The 20,581-nt window shown below is 40.2% G+C and overlaps 15 non-coding genes across 15 annotated transcripts; 4 read left to right on the forward strand and 11 right to left on the reverse strand.

The window, feature by feature from the left end:
- Nucleotides 1–595: 595 nt before the first annotated feature.
- Trnat-ugu (transfer RNA threonine (anticodon UGU)) lies at nucleotides 596–668 on the reverse strand. Its single transcript has one exon. It is a non-coding gene; the product is annotated as a tRNA-Thr (tRNA).
- A 2,849-nt stretch (nucleotides 669–3,517) lies between these two features.
- On the reverse strand, nucleotides 3,518–3,607 carry Trnay-gua (transfer RNA tyrosine (anticodon GUA)). The gene is given in 2 exon segments: nucleotides 3,518–3,553; nucleotides 3,571–3,607. It is a non-coding gene; the product is annotated as a tRNA-Tyr (tRNA).
- Nucleotides 3,608–3,866: 259 nt separating this feature from the next.
- On the forward strand, nucleotides 3,867–3,938 carry Trnat-agu (transfer RNA threonine (anticodon AGU)). The gene has a single exon. It is a non-coding gene; the product is annotated as a tRNA-Thr (tRNA).
- A 397-nt stretch (nucleotides 3,939–4,335) lies between these two features.
- On the reverse strand, nucleotides 4,336–4,405 carry Trnat-ugu (transfer RNA threonine (anticodon UGU)). Its single transcript has one exon. It is a non-coding gene; the product is annotated as a tRNA-Thr (tRNA).
- A 2,571-nt stretch (nucleotides 4,406–6,976) lies between these two features.
- On the reverse strand, nucleotides 6,977–7,066 carry Trnay-gua (transfer RNA tyrosine (anticodon GUA)). The gene is given in 2 exon segments: nucleotides 6,977–7,012; nucleotides 7,030–7,066. It is a non-coding gene; the product is annotated as a tRNA-Tyr (tRNA).
- Nucleotides 7,067–10,377: 3,311 nt separating this feature from the next.
- Nucleotides 10,378–10,467, reverse strand: Trnay-gua (transfer RNA tyrosine (anticodon GUA)). Its single transcript is given in 2 exon segments — nucleotides 10,378–10,413; nucleotides 10,431–10,467. It is a non-coding gene; the product is annotated as a tRNA-Tyr (tRNA).
- A 259-nt stretch (nucleotides 10,468–10,726) lies between these two features.
- On the forward strand, nucleotides 10,727–10,798 carry Trnat-agu (transfer RNA threonine (anticodon AGU)). Its single transcript has one exon. It is a non-coding gene; the product is annotated as a tRNA-Thr (tRNA).
- Nucleotides 10,799–11,330: 532 nt separating this feature from the next.
- Trnar-ucu (transfer RNA arginine (anticodon UCU)) lies at nucleotides 11,331–11,403 on the reverse strand. The gene has a single exon. It is a non-coding gene; the product is annotated as a tRNA-Arg (tRNA).
- Nucleotides 11,404–11,663: 260 nt separating this feature from the next.
- On the reverse strand, nucleotides 11,664–11,753 carry Trnay-gua (transfer RNA tyrosine (anticodon GUA)). The gene is given in 2 exon segments: nucleotides 11,664–11,699; nucleotides 11,717–11,753. It is a non-coding gene; the product is annotated as a tRNA-Tyr (tRNA).
- Nucleotides 11,754–12,023: 270 nt separating this feature from the next.
- Trnat-agu (transfer RNA threonine (anticodon AGU)) lies at nucleotides 12,024–12,095 on the forward strand. Its single transcript has one exon. It is a non-coding gene; the product is annotated as a tRNA-Thr (tRNA).
- A 2,772-nt stretch (nucleotides 12,096–14,867) lies between these two features.
- On the reverse strand, nucleotides 14,868–14,940 carry Trnat-ugu (transfer RNA threonine (anticodon UGU)). Its single transcript has one exon. It is a non-coding gene; the product is annotated as a tRNA-Thr (tRNA).
- A 792-nt stretch (nucleotides 14,941–15,732) lies between these two features.
- Trnay-gua (transfer RNA tyrosine (anticodon GUA)) lies at nucleotides 15,733–15,822 on the reverse strand. Its single transcript is given in 2 exon segments — nucleotides 15,733–15,768; nucleotides 15,786–15,822. It is a non-coding gene; the product is annotated as a tRNA-Tyr (tRNA).
- A 1,234-nt stretch (nucleotides 15,823–17,056) lies between these two features.
- On the reverse strand, nucleotides 17,057–17,129 carry Trnat-ugu (transfer RNA threonine (anticodon UGU)). Its single transcript has one exon. It is a non-coding gene; the product is annotated as a tRNA-Thr (tRNA).
- Nucleotides 17,130–19,696: 2,567 nt separating this feature from the next.
- Nucleotides 19,697–19,768, forward strand: Trnat-agu (transfer RNA threonine (anticodon AGU)). The gene has a single exon. It is a non-coding gene; the product is annotated as a tRNA-Thr (tRNA).
- A 318-nt stretch (nucleotides 19,769–20,086) lies between these two features.
- On the reverse strand, nucleotides 20,087–20,159 carry Trnat-ugu (transfer RNA threonine (anticodon UGU)). The gene has a single exon. It is a non-coding gene; the product is annotated as a tRNA-Thr (tRNA).
- Between the last annotated feature and the right edge of the window lie 422 nt (nucleotides 20,160–20,581).

The following is a 20,581-nucleotide window of genomic DNA, read 5'->3' on the forward strand; positions in this document are numbered from 1 at the left end:
TGTAACGACACTCTGGACTGAAAGCACAAACTGAACAAATGATACGAGAATGATTGCGAGTAAATTAAGCGGTGGGAAACAAATCACGTTTCCCACCGTTTCCGTGATCTGTTTCCCACCGCATAATTTACTCGCAATCATTCTACTCGCTACTCGCAATCATGCAGTATGCTAAACCCGCTAAAGTTACTATGTTTTATTTCTCTATGGTTCAACAAAGCAAACTCTCTACCAAAGCTTTATCAAACCTTACTGGGTTGCAGTGTTCTGCTTCGTGTATTCTACGACGACATCCACGATTTTCTATTCTGGAAATATCATTTTATCTGTGGATTTGTTGGCATGAAACTTCAATAACCTTTATCATTATTGATCATGTCCTTGCATGGTAAAGTAAATATTGCATTTAAACTGAAAATATAAAACGCTTCAGTTCCACCAATCACTGACGAGAAGGAGGAACCTGATAATGACGTCATGATTCATTCCACTCCAGATGAGTAGATTTGCGTATTATTGTGTACTCTTTCAGAGCATCGGGTCAGGTGTACACTGTATAATTAAGTGAACTAAAATAATAAACAACAACCGAAAGAGCCTTCAGCGAGAATTGAACTCGCGACCCCTGGTTTACAAGACCAGTGCTCTAACCACTGAGCTATGAAGGCTTACTCTAGCTGTAAAATTTAACATTAAGGATGATGCCATATGTGTTAAACCAATTGTTCTTGAGTTCCTTTTTACAAAAATGCCCAGACAACGCTGAGAAACGATTTGTCACTTCCAACTGCGCTTCTTTTCTTTCGTTTGAGACTAGATCAAATCAAATTTCAGGGCAGGTGGTGGAGAGCCAGGTGAGTGTAGCTTCGTCCAGCGTTGCTATACCATGCGTTTCATTTGGTGCCTTGTAGATGGGGCATTCGAGAACGACATGGTCAGCAGTTTGTTCCTCCGCGCCGCATTCGCAGGCCGATGAGGGAGCCAGACCCCATTTGTGCATGTTGGAATGGAAGCGACCGACTCCGGTTCGGATTTTGTTGAGCTTGACCCAAGTCGGCCGAGGCAGGTCCATACCAGGGGGGCGCGCCACCGGGTGAGGTATAAAACCATGTAGTTTGGTGTCGGTGGCGCACCACGCTGCATTCCAAGGGTCTTCCATGAAGTGTACTGCGCTGATGGCATGATCGCTGAATGGATGTAGTAATTCAACAGCAGCTGGCGCAAAGGGGTGTCTTGACTTTAGTTGCCGGGGAGATTCCTGAGGTGGGATGTTGAGTTTTGCATGAAGCAAGATGGTTAGGATCCCCCGCCCGGCGAGCCAGGTGTATGATGGCTCCCTTTCGGCGGAGTTCAGCAGGTTGGATGCCTGCAAGGATTTGCAAATACTCTGTTGGAGTTAGGCGCAGGCATCCAGTCACAGTTCGCAATGCGTCGTTGATTGGGTTGTCGATGAGGCGGGTGTGGGCACTGCGGCACCAGGCAGGGGCGCAGTATTTAGCAGTGGAGTGAACCAAAGCCAGGGTTGCAGTGCACAAGGTGTCAGCACCTGCACCCCAAGTTGTGCCTGCCAAACGTCTCAGCAGGGCGACTCGAGATGTCAGCTTTTTGCGTAGTGACTGTAAATGGTGACGGTATGTGAGTGACCTGTCAAGTGTAACCCCAAGGTATGTTGGTTCTGGGCAGGGCGGCAGAATTTTGCCGTTAACGGTCACTTTCAGGTCACGTTTTGCCTCCCTGTTGTTGAGGTGGAAGGCTGCCGTCACAGTTTTACTTTCGCTGAGCTTCAGTTTCCATTGATGAAGGTATCCAGATATGGTCGTCATGTCTTGGCTCAACGTCGTTTGTAATGATTGCTAGTCTTTCGCAGAGTGCAAGATGGCCAAGTCATCAGCATATGCATATTTGTCAGATGTTGTTGACGGTAGGTCGTGCGTGTAGACGTTGAAGAGGAGGGGAGCCAAGACTGATCCCTGTGGGACACCGTTTTTGAGTCGCCGCAGTCTGCTTGGTTTTCCGCTTCCGATGATAAGGGTAAAACTCCTGTTGTGGATGAGTTCCATGATCATTTTGACCATGTGCCTGTCAGGGAGTAGGCGGAGTAGCTTGTAGACAAGACCACGGTGCCAAACACTGTCATAGGCTGCCGTTAGGTCGATAAAATACAGCCCCCGCTTTCTTTTTTGCTGAAAAACTCTCCTCAATATCCTGAGTTAGTAATGTGACTTGGTCTACAGTTGACCTCCCGTGTCGAAAACCAGCTTTTTCTTTGGGAAGCAGTAGGTCAATTATTGGTTCGACACGGGCGTAGATCAGTCTCTCAAGGATCTTGAAAGGGATGCAGAGCAAGGAAATGGGGCGATAGTTCTTTGGATCGTCTAGTGGTTTGTTTGGCTTAGGGACCGCGACGACCAGAGATCTTCTCCATAATTTAGGAATCTTGAGGCGGCGCAGGCAGGACGACAGGAAATCGCACAACCAAGACTTTAGAGCATAACCAGCGTGCATGATAAGCTCTGGACATATCTTATCTGGACCAGGGGCCTTACTAGGTTTTAGGTGCTTGAGGGCAGCATTGAGTTCGTTCCGTGAGAAGGAGCTAGAAATGCTCTCCTGGTCGGGTGTATTGATCTTCCAAAGCTTTGTCACTACTTTGGTTACAAACCGGTCGGAGGTACGATTTATAACAAACCGGTCGGAGTACCACTGCGCTGATTTATAACTTTTAAATGCGCTGATAGTTTTACATCATGTAAGCTAGTATACGATTACGAATTGATTGACCCTTACCCACCATAGCTCATCAGGCTCTTCAATAGAAACGGAAACGCAAAGTCAATCAAATATATTTCACCCAACAAGTCTGCATGTGCACAAATAAAATTATATTTCCAGAATACATAATCATAAAAAAATGGCACCGAATCCACGAAGTTGATTACTCCAATATAAGTCTAGTCTAATTTCAAGGGCATGGTCACATTGTACAAACTAGTTTGGAAGAGAATAAAAAGTTTGAACAGCACGAAACCAAAGCAAGTCAATGCTGATCGTATTCTTCGCCACCAACACCCTTGTTTTAATTAAAGTAACTTGCGTTCTTCTGATGACTATTTACTAGGTGACCTCCTGATGATGATAACTAGCTTTGTGTATTTCCGACGTTTCGTCAGTCAGCACGACTGACTTTATCAAGGTGGCTAAAACAAATTAACCCAACCTGTTCAGCAACGATGGCACAACACAAAAACATACTGATAAAAAGTGTACGTCAAACCAACAAAGCTGTCGCATGGATGCGCTTGTCACAGACACATTGTGAACGAGTCCATCCTAATGGAACAAATTCAAATTGAAAACTTTCGGCACAAAATGTATCTACTGCCAAACGAACCATTTCTTTTTTCATCATGTGATCGTGCATTTGTGAACTGCACTTTCTACACCTATTTGGGCATAACGCCCCACAGTGGGAACTTTCCATCTACAAACCATGTGCATTTGAAATTAATGAAAAGCTTCCTTCGAACCGGATTCGAATCAGTGACCTATGGATTTCTGGGAATCATGCCACTACAGTCCACCGCTCTACCAACTGAGCTATCGAAGGGACACTTGTGTTGGAAAACTAATTTCTTTAGAAAGTGGTATTTAGTTTATAACATTTACTCCAGAAAATCCTGAGCGTGACTTAGATGCAGTTGCTCCAAGGAAAATCATTGTGCAGTTATCTACCAATCCTTTGGTAGAGTCATTTGTTTCGTCATATACGAACTCGTCAAGTCCAACTGATCACAACGACACATCCAAACTGTTGAATGTCAAAATCCTTTCAATTGATTTTTTACCTTATTGAAGTTCAACATCGTGGCACCATGGCTTAGTGGCAAAGCGCCTGTGTAGTAAACAGGAGATCCCGGGTTCGGTCCCCGGTGGTGCCTCCATCACTTCATATTTTGAGTAAGCAGCCATAAACCTTACTTTGTTGCAGTGTTCTACTTCGTGGATTCTACGACGACATCCACGATTTTCTATTCTGGAAATATCATTTTATCTGTGGATGTGTTGGCATGAAACTTCAATAACCTTTATCATTATTGATCATGATCATGTCCTTGCATGGTAAAGTAGATATTGCATTTAAACCGAAATTATAAAACGCTTTATTTCCACCAATCACTGATGAGAAAGAGGAACTTGATGATGACGTCATCATTCATTCCACTCCAGATGAGTAGAGTTGCGTATTATTTTGTACTCTTTCAGAGCTTTGGATCATGTGTGCACTGTAGTGAGTGCACAATTAAGTGAACTAAAATAACAAAAAACAACCTAAAGAGCCTTCAGCGAGAATTGAACTCGCGACCCCTGGTTTACAAGACCAGTGCTCTAACTGAGCTATGAAGGCAGGCGCGGATCTATGGGGGGGCCCAAGGGGCCCGGGCCCCCCCGAAGTTTTGTGAAAAATTGTTGAATGGTTTGATATGCTTCTAAACAGCTGATATTAGTTCCACAGCGGACTTAACTTATCCCGGAAGGGGAGGGGAAATTATTTTTTGGTATTATTAAGGTTGAACTTAGCCATCGATTATACATTTTAATAGCAACATTTGTTGGAGCTGGCTCAGCTGAAACCAACGCTGAGCCAAATGACGTCAGGTGAAACAATCTGAAACCTGAATTGTTTTATAGTTTTTAGTTTTCATCATAATTTCAATCAATTACAGTAAGCTATGTGTCTGCAAACATACAAATATCCAATTGGTCATGGACACTGCATACAGGGTTTTAAACCAGATTTCAAGTTTACTTTGCATGATTAGCAATTTTTATTCCAGCAAAATTTATTGATGAACATGGCTGTTTTAATGTCTATTTTATAGCATATCGTATATGTCATAGTATCATTGTTCACAGTGGCGTAGCCAAGGGGGGGGGGGGGGGGTTACAACCTCCTCTTTGGCACGCGTGCGACGTCACGATATTGAGAATGATGCTTTCAGTCTCTATGTCTCTAAAACAAAGTTTGCCTAATTTTAAGCGAAACTGCATTAAAAGAGCGAGTTTTGCCATTACCAAACATTCAAACATCTCAGCCAGGAATTAGCAACAAGAAAACATAGAGACTTAGCTTTATTACCGAAAAAATGCCGAAGAAAACATGATCTTATCCTTTTGCTATGCCACCGGACAGCACCATTCTACAGGAATATTTATACCCACAATTTTGTTGAAAATGCTCTCAGAATGCACCAAATTCAAAGTAATTTTTCAAAAATTTCTGGGGGAGGCCCCCCAGACCCCCTGCCGCTGGGTGTCGCCTTTGGCGAACACGCTGTCGGGCTTCGCCCGCCGGCCTTCAAAACCCCCAAAATTCCTGGCTACGCCACTGATTGTTCATATCTGTTTAATCTTTTTCTTACTTTTTAATTCATTTTCAAACTTTTCTGCCCCTCCCTCAAAAAAAACTCCTAGATCCGCGCCTGTATGAAGGCTTACTATAGTTGTCAAATTTAACATTGATAATGATGCCATATGTATCAAATCAATTATTCTAGAGTTCCTTTTTACAAAAACGCCGAGACAACGCTGAGAAACGATTTGTCACTCCCAACTGTGCTGATAGATTTACATCATGTAAGCTATTGTACGTTTACGATTTGATTGACTCTTGAAAATCCCACCATAACTGCTCATCAGGGTTTTCAAAAGGAAACGCAAAATTAGTCGACTACACTTTACCCAACAAGTCTGCATGTGCACAATTGAATATGATAGTTCCAGAATACATACATAGAAAGATGGCACCGAATCCACAAAGTAGATTACTGCAATATGTCTATAGTCTAATTTCAAGAGCATGTTCACATTGTACAAAACCATTTTGGAAGAGAAAAAAAAGTTTGAACTGCATGAAACCAAAGCAAATCAATGCTCATCGTATTCTTTGCCCACCGACACTCTTGCTTTATTTAGCCAAGGCTTTTCCTTGCGCCAAACCGAAGCACAAAATAAACGCTGGACAGTATTTCTAAACAGGCGCGGATCTATGGGGCGGCCAAGGGGCCCGGGTCCCCCCCCAAATCTTGTGAGAAATTGTTGAATGGTTTGATATGCTTCTAAACAGCTGATATTAGTCCCACAGCGGACTTACAACCCCCCTTTGGCACGCATGTGACGTCACGATACCGGTATTGAGAATGATGCTTTCAGTCTCCTTGTCTCTAAAACAAAGTTTGCCTAATTTTAAGCAAAACTGCATTAAAAGAGCGAGTTTTGCCAATACCAAACATTCAAACCTCTCAGCCAGGAATTAACAACAATAAAACATAGAGACTTAGCTTTATTACCGAAAAAATGCCGAAAAAAGCATGATCTTATCCTTTTGCTTTGCCACCGGACAGCACCATTTCACAGGAATACTTATACCCATATTTTTGTTGAAAATGCTCTCAGAATGCACCAAATTCAAAGTAATTTTTCAAAATTTTCTGGGGGAGGCCCCCCAGACCTCCGCCGTTGGGTGTCGCCTTTGGCAAACACGCCGTCAAACCCCACAAATTCCTGGCTACGCCACTGGTTGTTCGTATCTGTTTTTTCTTTTTCTTACTTTTTAATTCATCTTCAAATTTTCTGGCCCCTCTCAAAAAAAACTCCTAGATCCGCGCCTGTTTGTAAACAGTAAACAGGTTGTCACAGACACATCGTGAACGAGATCCATCCGCATGTAAAATCTTTTCGGCACAAAATGTATCTACTGCCAACCGCTTCTTCTTTAATCATTTTTTCTTCTTTTTCATGATTAGTTTAAAATTTCATTCTATTTCTTACAATTGAATTAAAAAACCTGCGTAATTAGCACTTTTTTGCAGTAGAAGTGCATTTGTGATCTGTACTTTCTACACCTATTCGGTCATAAAGCCCCACAGTGGAAACTTTCCATCGACAAACTACATGCATTTAAAATTAATTAATAGCTTCCTTCGAACCGGATTCGAACCAGTGACCTATGGATTTCTGAGAATCATACCACTACAGTCCACCGCTCTACCAACTGAGCTATCGAAGGGACACTTGTGTTGGAAAACTAATTTTTTTATAAAGTGATATTTAGTTTATTTGATTTACTCCAGAAAATCCTGAGCGTGACGTGGATGCAGCTGTTTCAAGGAAAATCATTGTGCAGTTATCTACCAATCTTTTGGTACTTTTTGCTCAAAATGTATTTTTTGTTAATGAAATTTACAATCTCTTATTCGAGAAATTGAATAATACTTATCCTGTCCAACTCGAACCAATTTAGTTTACTTCGACGGGTGTCAGAAAAGTGACATTCTCACGTCGTCAATTTTACCTTCTTGTTTCTAGAGTAGTTCAGTCTGTTCTTTGCTGCCGTCTCTTCTGTCTCTAAGTATTTTCAATTCCCCGCTTATTTCATAGTATAGTGCCTTTTATCAGTAATATGGTAGGAGTTATGAAAGCGAAACTCTGACACAGTTATGTCGCTTCAGAAATACCGATGTGTTGAGCTAACTTCCGTGAGAGTGGCATTTGTTAACAGGAAGCGTGACAGAATTTAGGTTTTAAATTTTCACAGTTGAAGTGCATGTGCAAATTGCAGTTCTAATAGGTTTCGGCTAAATGTTCTCATAATTTAAATTTGTTAGTTAAAAACATGGTACATGTACACACTTCCCTCCTTATGGCAAAATAACAGATAAATCATATCACAATAAAGCGGTTATACATGACTCAAGTGATATACAGGTGTAGGCTACAGGTGTATAGTTATAAGATAGGCTACATTGCAAAGAAAATTAACAATTCTAGGCTAACAATTACTAGGGGAAGACACGTGACCCCCTCCTTTCGTGAGATGAGGAGAATACACATAAGCAAGTAGATAAGACATAGGTTACTGTTACTGAATTATTTTTTCGAAAGTAGGTACGTAGACGTGGTGGGATTTGTTTAGCAGCTTCAAGCAGTTTTAGCATAGCTTGTCGTGATTACTTACATGTATACCACAGTTAATGGCTTCTATGGTCCGTCCACTGCATTTGTGTGGTTGCAGGGGTAACACTCGTTTATCATAAGAAATAAGGCGATGTCGAAGTTCCCTAGTAGCCTTTGGCTTGCTTAGGAAAGGCAGCAGTGGCTTAATTAAGGGTTTGTGCTGAAAGAGGATTGCAAAAGTAAAATCCCTTTATTGCAGTGGTTCTCCACTTTTTTGCTTTGGTTGGCTCCTTTTGGTACTTTCGAAGCGGTCGTGGACCTTTAAAAAAATTGTATCTGAAATTTTAGTATATAACTTTTCCTATATTGGAATAAAATGTTTCATAAGTTTCGAAACGACACACATAGAAGAGTTTGCTGAACTCGCGACGCACTTACGATAATTGATGACATTTTAATTTATGTTATGAGCATTATGTTGGCAAACAGAATCAAAAATCAATAATCTATAGGCCTATGTTAATTTGATGTTTTTCTATACATTTTATCAAAAATCAATAGAATTTTGCGACCGTAACAAACAATTTCTCCCCTTTTTCATTTGTAATCAATAATAATTCGTTATCATCACAGTCATTGCAAAACTGTGATTTCTGATAGAAATACAATGGTTTGTCAGCATGCAGTCTAAGTTAAGCATTCATCAACAATCTGCTGTCTCAAAAGAATTAAGCTGAACCTAAATGGCCTTATAAAAAGGGTTAGCCCAGTGTTGTACGCGTCATTGAAATAATTTGACGGCGTCAGCGTCAGCGCGAATTGCCTAAAAACTTTACGGCGTAAAGGACTGCGTAAGCTCTTAAAGAAATTGACGGCGTCAGCGTCAGCACTAATTTCTAGTGCTATTTTTTGCCAGCGCCTCATCAAACGCAAATATTTTAACCAAGTTCAGGCTAACAATAGCTATAAATAAAGAGCAGGTATTATGTTTTGAGACTGTATTGTAATTAGCTGCTCAGCCTATTAGTTATTTCCTTGCAGAAAAACAAGCATTTCAAAACGTTTGTCTGACAATCTGCTGCGTTTGGGACGCATATTCAGGGGCACCGAAGCGATTTTTGACTGGAGGGGCAGGAGTATGAAATAAGGGCACTTTTGTTGCTGAAAGGCCAATTTGTTTTTTTAAGTTTTAAGATAAGATATAGCGATAATGCTCATCTATCAGCTCATTATCGAGTAATGATACAAGTATCCACTATACAAAGAACAATGGCACGGAAGGGCATCATGCTATTTTATAATCATGTAATATAACTTACTGTGATGGAGAATTTTGTGTCGTGAATATTATTTTGAGGCAAAAATAGAACATTATAATTAAGCTAAAAGCGAATAGCATAAATTGTTATATTGCAAAGTGTGCAGTAGCTTACATGACCTTAAAAGGGCACCATTGCCCCCTCTTCCCTCCCCATCCACAGAAATTTGAGGGCAGGGGGGCATCCGCTCCCCCTGCTCCACCCCCGGTTCCGGCGCTCCTGCTCATATTGTCCTTTCCAAGTGAAAACATGCGTTCCACACCAGCGCTGGTTGGTATTGGTGTGTTGTATTTCAAAAACAAGTTGAAAACGTTTAGTCGGAAAGGTATCACTGTTCCAAGCGTGCTGCGATAGTTTAGCATGTATAAGTCTTTTAACGAGGTCCACTGCACCAACATCGCTCTTTTCAGGGGCATAGAGCTCTTGAAATAAAATATATTCAACGTCCGCGATGCCATTCATGGATTTTTCGCTCTCTGTCTCTGATCCCTCGTTCTCAATACATGGGTGATCACCATTTGGCGAACTTCTTCCGCATGTGTTTCAGGGAGCCATTCCAACCAACGCAAAAACTGGTAATTCGGATGAGTCGCGCTGGCCAGAATACATTGTGAAACTCTTATTGTGAAACGAGATTTTCCATGAAAACAAAAAATGACGCTTAGCGCTTGACGCTTAAAATCGGCAAAATAGTTGACGGCGCTATCACTTCCGTCAACTGAAAAATAAATTGACGGCGATAGCCTCAGCGTCAACAAAATGTTGACGCCGTCAATTTGACGGAGTCAACGTACAACACTGGGTTAGCCTTATTCAAAAATAATTCATTTATAAGTTATGGGGTATGACATTTTTTTGCACCACTTCAGATGAGTAGAGTTTTCTTCATTTTCTTTTTTACATATTTTTTTCTTCTTCTTGATGATTAGCTTCAAAATTTCATTCTATTTCTTACGATTACATAAAACAAAAAAGCTATGTGATTGGCACTTTTGCAGTAGAAGTGCATTTGTGATCTGTACTTTCTACACCTATTCGGACATAAAGCCCCACAGCGGAAACTTTCCATCTGCAAACCACATGTATTTAAAATTAATAAAAAGCTTCCTTCGAACCGGATTTGAACCAGTGACCTATGGATTTCTGGAAATCATACCACTACAGTCCACCGCTCTACCAACTGAGCTATCGAAGGGACATTTGCGTTTCAAAATTAATTTCGTTATAGAATAGTATTTAGTTTATAACATTTACTTTAGAAAATCCGGAGCGTGACGTGGATGCAGTTGCTTCAAGGAAAATCATTGTGCAGTTATCTACCAATCTTTTGGTAGACTCATTTGTTTCGTCATATACGAAGCCGTCAAGAGCAACTGGTTACAACGACACCTCCAAACTGTTGAATGTCAAAATCCTTTCAATTGATTTTTTACCTTATTGAAGTTCGACAGCGTGGCGCCATGGCTTAGTGGCAAAGCGCCTGTCTAGTAAACAGGAGATCCCGGGTTCGGTCCCCGGTGGTGCCTCCATCACTTCATATTTTGAGTAAGCAGCCATAAACTTTGCTGGGTTTCAGTGCTCTACTTCGTGGATTCTATGACGACATCCACGATTTTCTATGACGACTTTCACGACTGGCTGTTTTGGAATTATCATTTTATCTGTGGATTTGTTGGCATGAAACTTCAATAACCTTTATCATTATTGATCATGATCATGTCCTTGCATGGTAAAGTAGATATTGCATTTAAACCGAAATTATAAAACGCTTCATTTCCACCAATCACTGACAGGAAGGAGGAACCTGATGATGACGTCATCATTCATTCCACTCCAGGTGTTTAGATTTGCGTTTACTCTTTCAGAGCTTCGGATCAGGTGTGCACTGTACAATTAAGTGAACTAAAATGATAAACAACGACCTAAAGAGCCTTCAGTGAGGATTGAACTCGCGACCCCTGGTTTAGAAGACCAGTGAATTAACCACATTTTAGTTCACTTAATTGTACAGTGCACACCTGATCCGAGTGAACTAAAATGATAAACAACGACCTAAAGAGCCTTCAGTGAGGATTGAACTCGCGACCCCTGGTTTAGAAGACCAGTGATCTAACCACTGAGCTATGAAGGCTTACTATTGATGACAAATTTAACATTGATCATAATGCCATATGTATCAAACCAGTTGTTCTAGAGTTTCTTTCCACAAAAATGTTCAAAAATCGTTGAGAAACGATTTAACGCTCCCAACTGCGCTGCCTGCTGCCTAATTGACACTTTTACAGTAGAAGTGCATTTGTGATCTGTACTTTCTACACCTATTCGGTCATAAAGCCCCACAGCGGAAACTTTCCATCTACGAACCACATGCATTTAAAATTAATAAAAAGCTCCTTCGAACCGGATTCGAACCAGTGACCTATGGATTTCTGGGAATCATTCCACTACAGTCCACCGCTCTACCAACTGAGCTATCGAAGGGACACTTGTGTTGGAAAACTAATTTCTTTATAAAGTGGTATTTAGTTTAAAACATTTACTCCAGAAAATCTTGAGCGTGACGTGGATGCAGTTGCTTCAAGGAAAATCATTGTGCAGTTATCTACCAATCTTTCGGTAGAGTCATTTGTTTCGTCATATACGAAGCCGTCAAGAGCAACTGGCTACAACGACATCTCCAAACTGTTGAATGTCAAAATACTTTCAATTGATTTTTACGACATCGTGATTTTTTACGACATTCGACATCGTGGCGCAATGGCTTAGTGGTAAAGCGCCTGTCTAGTAAACAGGAGATCCCGGGTTCGATCCCCGGTACTGCCTCCTTAACTTTTCATTTTGTTGAACATATGATATCACGCAGCTATCGGTTCCGATTCAGGAAGTGACGACATAAGGCCTTGTATAATTTCAAGGGTTTGTTCACACTGTACATAAACGGCTTGGAATGAAATGAAGAGTTTGAACAGGACAAACCAAACCAAGAAGAAGACTGTAAAATTTGCGCCACTTGATCTGAATGAATTTAATCCAAAGACAACAACAGGCCGGAATTAAATAACTAAATAGGCACACGCTTCTCTGAACTAAAAGTAACGACATTAAAATTGCACAAGATTGAGCGAAACATCTGCCATCATAAAACGCTTCATTTCCACCAATCACTGACGAGAAAAAGGAACCTGATGATGACGTCATCATTCATTCCACTTTAGATAAGTAGAGTTGTGTACTATTGTGTACTCTTTCAGAGCTTCGGATCAGGTGCACAGTGTACAATTAAGTGAACTAAAATGCAGAACAACAAGATTGATTAATTAATTATTAATAATACTGGTCAACACACATTTTGGTGCCAAGAAAGTTTTAACGGTTTTGGGGTATTTTGATGGCGCTGAATCCGAAAATGACCTTGGTTTTTACAAATTGACTCTAGTTTTTGAGATATTCCATGGTTTTACTCCAAAAAGTGCTAAAAATATGCAAATTTTGACTTTGGTATTTTCTTTATGCTATAACTTTAATGAGACCTTGTCTGTCTTTTACAAGCATGTCCATTGTCCATACCTTATTCTCACATTTTTGATGCGATTCTGTGAAATATAACAATTGTTACTGCAGAGAGCCTTCTATAGGAAAATCACGTTTTATGTGAAAATCAAGCAAAAGTTAAACAGTAGACCTATTAGCAGTAAAGAACAGATTTTCGTTTGCAAAAACAGGTGGTGTCAAAGCACAAACACTACCGTACTTTTAGTACGGTAACAATCGAAGTAGCCTACATTTCGTAAATTGTTAAAGCACATCATGTGGGCATCCCACCTGCCCTGGTACCGCTCTTCCATAAAAATGTCCTGGTGAAATCTTTCTCCATGCTCTTCACTTAGGTCACCAAGGTTTACAGGAAAATAATCTAAGTGGCTGATGAGATAGTAAACCTTGATACTTATCTTCACACATAAATCTAAGCACATCTTCCACGAATTCTTGGTAATTTTCAGCTTTGTTTCCAAGGAATTTCTGTGTGACCAAAACAAACGATTGCCATGTAGCAGTCTCCTTGTTTGCAATAGACTGCACAAAACGTGCATCTTTTATGAGTTTGCGGATCTGAGGGCCATCAAAAATGCCTGCTTTCATCTTTTCGATGGGCAAAGCAGGAAATGCTTTGCAAATATTACGCGCCCGGCTCAAGACCATGCGGCGCTGGTTCGACGCTCGGGGTGTGCGCTTGAGCAACACATTCTAAGGACTGTTCTCCATTCAACAGTACTTAATGGATGGTATAATTAACTGGCAACAAGACTTCTACAATCGGAAAATTTCACTCTGCCAATCTCGGTAACCGGCCCTGCATCAAGAGCCTCTACATTCTACAAGTATGTGAAACTACCAGAAATTATCTATCAGGGCTTGGTCAGTCCGAGGATAAAGATTCAAAACTAATCAACTAAATCAAATACAAAAAAAAGTAGTCCCCAGTCGTAGGCAAGGCTTTCACAAACTGTTTCATCAAACCAAGTTTGATGTGTAGTGGTGGAATGATGATTTTCCCTCTGGCAACTAAAGGTTCAGTGATGATGTTAGCTTCACGAACTCTCATATAATCTGTGGGTGGCCACCCTTTTTTCACCAAGTGATTATTACGAGCTTGGCTGTCCCACAAGCAGATGAAACATGGATATTTTGTATAGTCGCTTCGCTGGCCAAGCAAAAAATTAGTATTTTCAAATCTACACAAATTAATCATTGGTGAGAGTCGTAATCCAGTTTCTGTGATATCGTTTAAATGTTATTGTACGGTACTCTTGTTTTAGTTTTGTTGAATGGCCAATTGGGAGAGATGCATTTGTGTTACCGTTATGTAACAATTATACACATTTTAACCTTCTCTCGAACTGTCCATGATCAAGCGCCAATCTTGAACTCTATGTTGTGGTACTCTCATTTACAGCAGAAGCGCTGCGATGTCTTTGCAGTAAACAAATTCATCTTGCTCGCAAAAAATGGAAGCAATTCTTTTTCTCTCGCACAGTAAAATATTATGGAAGCTCCGGTTCCAACACAGTTTTTGTCTTTGAGTCGGGATGCCTAAATTTCCCCTGCTTATTTGGATAGGTTGAGATCCCTGATGAGATCACTCAGCTCCTCCTGTTTGAAAGTCTCTGGAATAGCTGAACTACTTTCAAACACATTTCCATCGCTGTCACTTGCAGAGCTTTCTGCCTCTTCATGAAGCTCATCATATTCCATGGCTATGTCAAGTAAATCACTATATTCAGGCACAGGCACTTCAATACAGGCTTTTTGGTTCTCTCCAAACCATTGGTACTCCAAAATTAAGACTTTTAAGTGTACCCTTAGTCCACTATCTCAGGCTTTCTACACATGCTTTGCAGACAGTATGGGGTACCCAGCATGGCTTATCTTGGTCATCTAGCCAAAATTTGAAAATATCGATATCTCAAAAACTGGAGCCAATTCAAAGAAACCGATGTTATTTTCGGATTCAGTGGCCCAAAATTGCCCAGAAACCGTTAAAATATCTTCGGCACTCGGAAAAAAGGTTTTTTTTGTTGGCCAGTGAATTGAAACAGCCTTCAGCGAGAATTGAACTCGCGACCCCTGGTTTACAAGACCAGTGCTCTAACCACTGAGCTATGAAGGCTTATTATTGCTGTCAAAATTAACATTGATGAGGCTGCCATATGTATCAAACCAATTGTTCTAGAGTAACACGTATTGATTGAGCCTTGAAAATCCCATCATAGCTCACTAAGCTCTTCAATAGAAAAGGAAACACAAAACCAATCGACTACATTTCACTCAACAAGTCCGCATGTGCACAATTAAAAATGATATTTCGACAACACACAATAATCATAGAAAGATGGCACCGAAACCACGAAGTAGATTGCTGCAATATGTCTATGGTCTAATTTCAAGGGCATGGTCACATATTGAACAAAACCATTTTGGAAGAGAAAAAAAAGTTTGAACAGCACGAATCCAAAACAAATCAATGCTCATCGTATTCTTTGCCCACCAACACTCTCGCTTTATTTAGCCAAGGCTTTTTCATACTCCAAACCGAAGCACAAAATAAACGCTGGACAGTATTTGTATAAACATAAAACTAAAAAAGAACAAACCAACAAAGCTGTCGCATGGATGTGCTTGTCACAGACACATCGTGAACGAGACCCATCCGCATGTAAAAACTTTAAATTGAAAACTTTCGACTATCTACTGCTAACCGCTTCTTCTTTCTTCATTTTTTCTTCTTCTTCATGATTAATTTAAAATTTCATTCTATTTCTCACAATTGAATGAAAATACCTGCGCAATTAGCACTTTTACAGTAGAAGTGCATTTGTGATCTGTACTTTCTACACCTATTCGGTCATAATGCCATGTGGAAACTGTTCAACTACAAATATTTAAAATTAATAAAGAAGCTTCCTTCGAACAGGATTCGAACCAGGGACCTATGGATTTCTGGAAATCATACCACTACAGTCCACCGCTCTACCAACTGAGCTATCGAAGGGACAGTTGTATTGGAAAACTAATTTCTTTATAAAGTGATATTTAGTTTATTTGATTTAAGGTGCGTCTACACGAGAAAGTGTTCTTGCTTAGAAATTCTTGCTTAATAAGCTAGTGATTAAGCTCGTTTCGTCTACACTGGCAACCTCGACGAAGATTTTGCTCGCTTGAATCGCGGTCACGTGAGTATCTAATCCCCAATGACGTCACGTTTTAAAAAGTTCGCGCCAAAGCATAGCAGTTCGCGCTAAAGTACAGCAGAGTAGACCAAGCAACTGACTGTTCTTTAACCATTTGAAGTTGTTGCAGTCTTTCAGTCATGGCTTCCCAGAAGTTGTGTAAAAAATGCTGCAAAAAGCGAAGGATGCAAACATGCAAACCCGCAATTTACTGCTTATTGAAGCATTTAGACACCTCAGTGAGGTTGAAATGTTGGAAACAGAATTTCGTGTCAGCGTGGGTGACTGGTAACAACCAGCAAGATTATTCCTCCGCTATTTTTATTACCCAGTGTACAATGGCAATGGTTTTCTGCTGAGATCCTGTTTTGGATTTGAAATTGGAAAATATTGTGCTTTCTATGGGCTATTTCGAGTACGGTCACCGCCAGTTCAGCCCACAACATTAATAAGAACTGGTTGGGATCAAAACTTAACGAAATCTTTTAACGATACCGCCCTGCCCTGTCTGGATACTGAGCTGAGAGGAAACTTGAGATTTTGGCGGGAAAAACATTTCTAAGCAAGAGAACTCACTTAAGCGCCCAGTTTTTCGCTCTGGAGCGTATTTTTTCTCGACGGCTCGCTTACTCGCCCATTTTCTTAAAAGTAAGCGGCACAAACTGCGATTAACTTAAAGAAACAAGAAGTTTGGCTAGCTTAAGCAAGAAAACAGTCGTCGTGTAGACGCACCTTTACTCTGAAAATCTTGAGCGTGACGTGGATGCAGTTGCTTCAAGGAAAATCATTGTGCAGTTATCTACCAATCTTTTTGTACTTTTTGTTCAATGTTATTTTCGTTAATGAAAGTTACAATCTCTTATTCGAGAAATTGAGGAATAGCCTACTTATCCTATGTAACTCGAAGCAATTTAGTTTACTGCGACGTGTGTCAGAAAAGCGACATAGGCGAAGATCCGGATTAACCGAATCCGGATCAACCGAGTTCTACTATTTTTCAATTCCCCGCTTATTTCATAGTATAGTGTCTTTTATCGGTAATATGGTGGGAGTATATGCCTTCAGCGAGAATTGAACTCGCGACCCCTGGTTTACAAGACCAGTGCTCTAACCACTGAGCTATGAAGGCTGATTATTGCTGTCATATTTGACATTGATGATGCTGACATATGTATCAAACCAATTGTTCTAGAGTTCCTTTCCACAAAATGCCCAGACAACGCTGAGAAACGATTTATCACTTCCAACTGCACTGCGCTGCTGCTGCGTAGGTCTAATTGGCACTTTTGTGGTACAAGTGCATTTGTGATCTATACTTTCTACACCTATTTGGTCATAAAGCCACACTGTGGAAACTTCCCATCTACAAACTAACCAGCAAACTAACAAATCTACAAACTAACTAGCATTTAAATTTAATAAAAAGCTTCCTTCGAACCAGTGACCTATGGATTTCTGGGAATCATACCACTACAGTCCACCGCTCTACCAACTGAGCTATCGAAGGGACACTTGTGTTGGAAAACTAATTTCTTTATAAAGTGATATCCCCATGAGTGATATTTAGTTTATTTTATTTACTCCTGAAAATTCTGAGCATAGGCGTAGCCAGGGGGGGGGGGCGAAAGGGGCCATGGCCCCCCCAAATTTTCAAAGTTTGGATTCCGAAGTTGAACCCTTTGTTGAAAATATAGTATAATTTGTATAAATTTATATTGTTTTTCAAGACATCTGGCTATTAACACCCTCCAGGACTTGTTTTAGACACACAGAACGACACCAATGAGTTTTGCAAATCGTAAATCGCGCAAAAGTTACTCGATTTGCGCTTCTTTTAACTAATCTGTGGAAGCAACATCAGGATCGTCTTACTCTGTTGTTTTTTTTTGTAGTTTTTGTGTAGCTAAGTTTTTTTGTGTTCTCTAATTTTAGCCGCAATTTTTGCCCGTTTGTGTGTAACAGCTACCTTTAATAAGTTAATAGCTGTTTGTCTGTCTATAAATTTCATACAAATATTCCCTGAAAGTGTTTCCAGAAAGCGCTATAATCCATTATTTGAGTGTAATTTTGCAAAAATTTTCCAGGAGAGCATGCCCCCGACCCCCCTAGTATACGCGTGCCTTCGGCACGCTCTAACCCCCCATCAGCTTTATTGCTTCTCTTTCTTAACCCACCAGGAAACGCCACTGCAGATGTGTTAAATTAAACACTTTGTCGTTCTCTTCAATTCATCAAATATTTGGCCCCACCCAAATTTTTTTTCTGGCTACGCCACTGATTCTGAGCGTGACGTGATGCAGTTGCTTCAAGGAAAATCATTGTGCAGTTATCTACCAATCTTTTGGTACTTTTTGTTCAATGTATTTTTCGTTAATGAAAGTTACAATCTCTTATTCGGGAATTTGAGAAATACTTATCTTGTCCAACTCGAACCAATTTAGTTTATTGCGACGGGTATTAGAAAAGCAACATTCTCACGTCGTGAATTTTACCTTCTTGTTTCTAGAGTCGTTCAGTCTGTTCTTTGCAGCCGTCTATAGTAGGCCTATAGTGCCTTTTATCAGTAATGTGGTGGGAGTTATGAAAGCGAAACGGTTACACAGTTATGTCGCTTCAGAAATACCGATGCGTTGAGCTAAATTTCGTGAGAGTGGTATTTGTTTACAGGAAGCGTGACAGAATTTAGGTTTGAATTTTCACAGTTGAAGTGCATTTGCAAATTGCAGTTCTCATAGGTTTCGGCTAAATGTTCTCATAATTTAAATTTGTTAGTTAAAAATACAATAGCCTACATGTTAGGCTATACACTTCCCTCCTTATGGCAAAAAGACAGATAAATCATATCACAATAAAGCGGTTATACATGATTCAAGTGATATACAGGTGTACAGGTGTGTAGTTATAAGATACATTGCAAAGAAAATTAACAGATGTAGGCTAACAATTACTAGGGGAAGACACATGACCCCCTCCTTTCGTGAGATGAGGAGAATACACATATGCAAGTAGATAATATAAAGGTTACTGTTACTAAATTATTTTTTCGAAAGTAGATACGTAGACGTGGTGGGATTTGTTTAGCAGCTGCCAGCAGTTTTAGCATAGCTTGTCGTGATTACTTATATGTATACCACAGTTAATGGGTTCTATGGTCCACTGCATTTGTGTGGTTGCAGGGGTAACACGGGTTTATCATAAGAGATAAGGCGATGTCGAAGTTCCCTGGTAGCCTTTTATCTTGTTTAGGCAAGACAGCAGCGACTTAACTAACGGTTTGTGCTAGAGGAGAATTGTCAAAGTAAAATCGCTCTACTGGTTGCATTTTCGTAAAAAATTGAAATGCTTGGATAATTTTTCGGTTTTGTATAATGGATGGGTAGCCTACAGTTTTACCCCTTGTCCAGGAGGGATGTAGTTTCACCTCATGCTCAGGAGAATTTGAGAATTATGTTTTGGTGAGAGCAGAATTTAGGTTTTGAATTTTCACGGTTGAAGTGCATTTGCAAATATGTTAGTTAAATTTGTTAGTTAAAAACATGGTACATGTTCCACAGTTAACTACCAATCTTTCGGTAGAGTCATTTGTTTCGTCATATACGAAGCCGTCAACAGCAATTGGCTACAACGACACCTCCAAACTGTTGAATGTCAAAATCCTTTCAATTGATTTTTTACCTTATTGAAGTTCGACATCGTGGCGCCATGGCTTAGTGGCAAAGCGCCTGTCTAGTAAACATGAGATCCCGGGTTCGATCCCCGGTGGTGCCTCCACAACTTTTATTTATAACTTAATATTGCTATTCCGGAAATACCATTTCATCTCTGGATTTGTTGGTATGAAACTTCAATGACCTTTATCATTGATCATGTCCTTGCATGGTAAAGTAGATATTGCATTTGAACCGAAATTATAAAACGCTTCATTTCCACCAATCGCTGATGAGAAAAAGGAACATGATGATGACGTCATCATTCATTCAACTCCAGATGAGTAGAGTTGTGTATTAGTGTGTACTCATTCAGAGCTTCGGATCATGTGTGCACTGTACAATTCAGTGAACTAAAATGATAAAAAACAACCGAAAGAGACTTCAGCGAGAATTGAACTCGCGACTCCTGGTTTACAAGACCAGTGCTCTGACCACTGAGCTATGAAGGCTTACTATAACTGTAAAATTTAACATTAATGATGGTGCCATATGTGTCAAACCAATTGTTCTAGAGCTCCTTTCCACAAAAATGCCCAGACATGCTTAGAAACGATTTATCACTTCCAACTGCGCTGATAGTTTTACATCATGGAAGCTATTACACGAATTGATTGACCCATGAAAATCCCACCATAACTGCTCATCAGGCTCTTCAATAGAAAAGGAAACGCAAAATCAATCGACTACATTTCACTCAACAAGTCTGCATGTGCACAAATAAAAATGATATTTCCAGAATACATACATAGAAACATGGCACCGAACCCCCGAAGTAGATTACTGCAATATAATTCTAGTCTAATTTCAAGGTCATGTTCACATTGTACAAAACCATTTTGGAAGAGAATAAAAAGTTTGAACAGCACGAAAC

The sequence above is a fragment of the Aplidium turbinatum genome, chromosome 15 (genome assembly GCF_918807975.1).
Source record: "Aplidium turbinatum chromosome 15, kaAplTurb1.1, whole genome shotgun sequence".
NCBI classification, from domain to species: domain Eukaryota; kingdom Metazoa; phylum Chordata; class Ascidiacea; order Aplousobranchia; family Polyclinidae; genus Aplidium; species Aplidium turbinatum.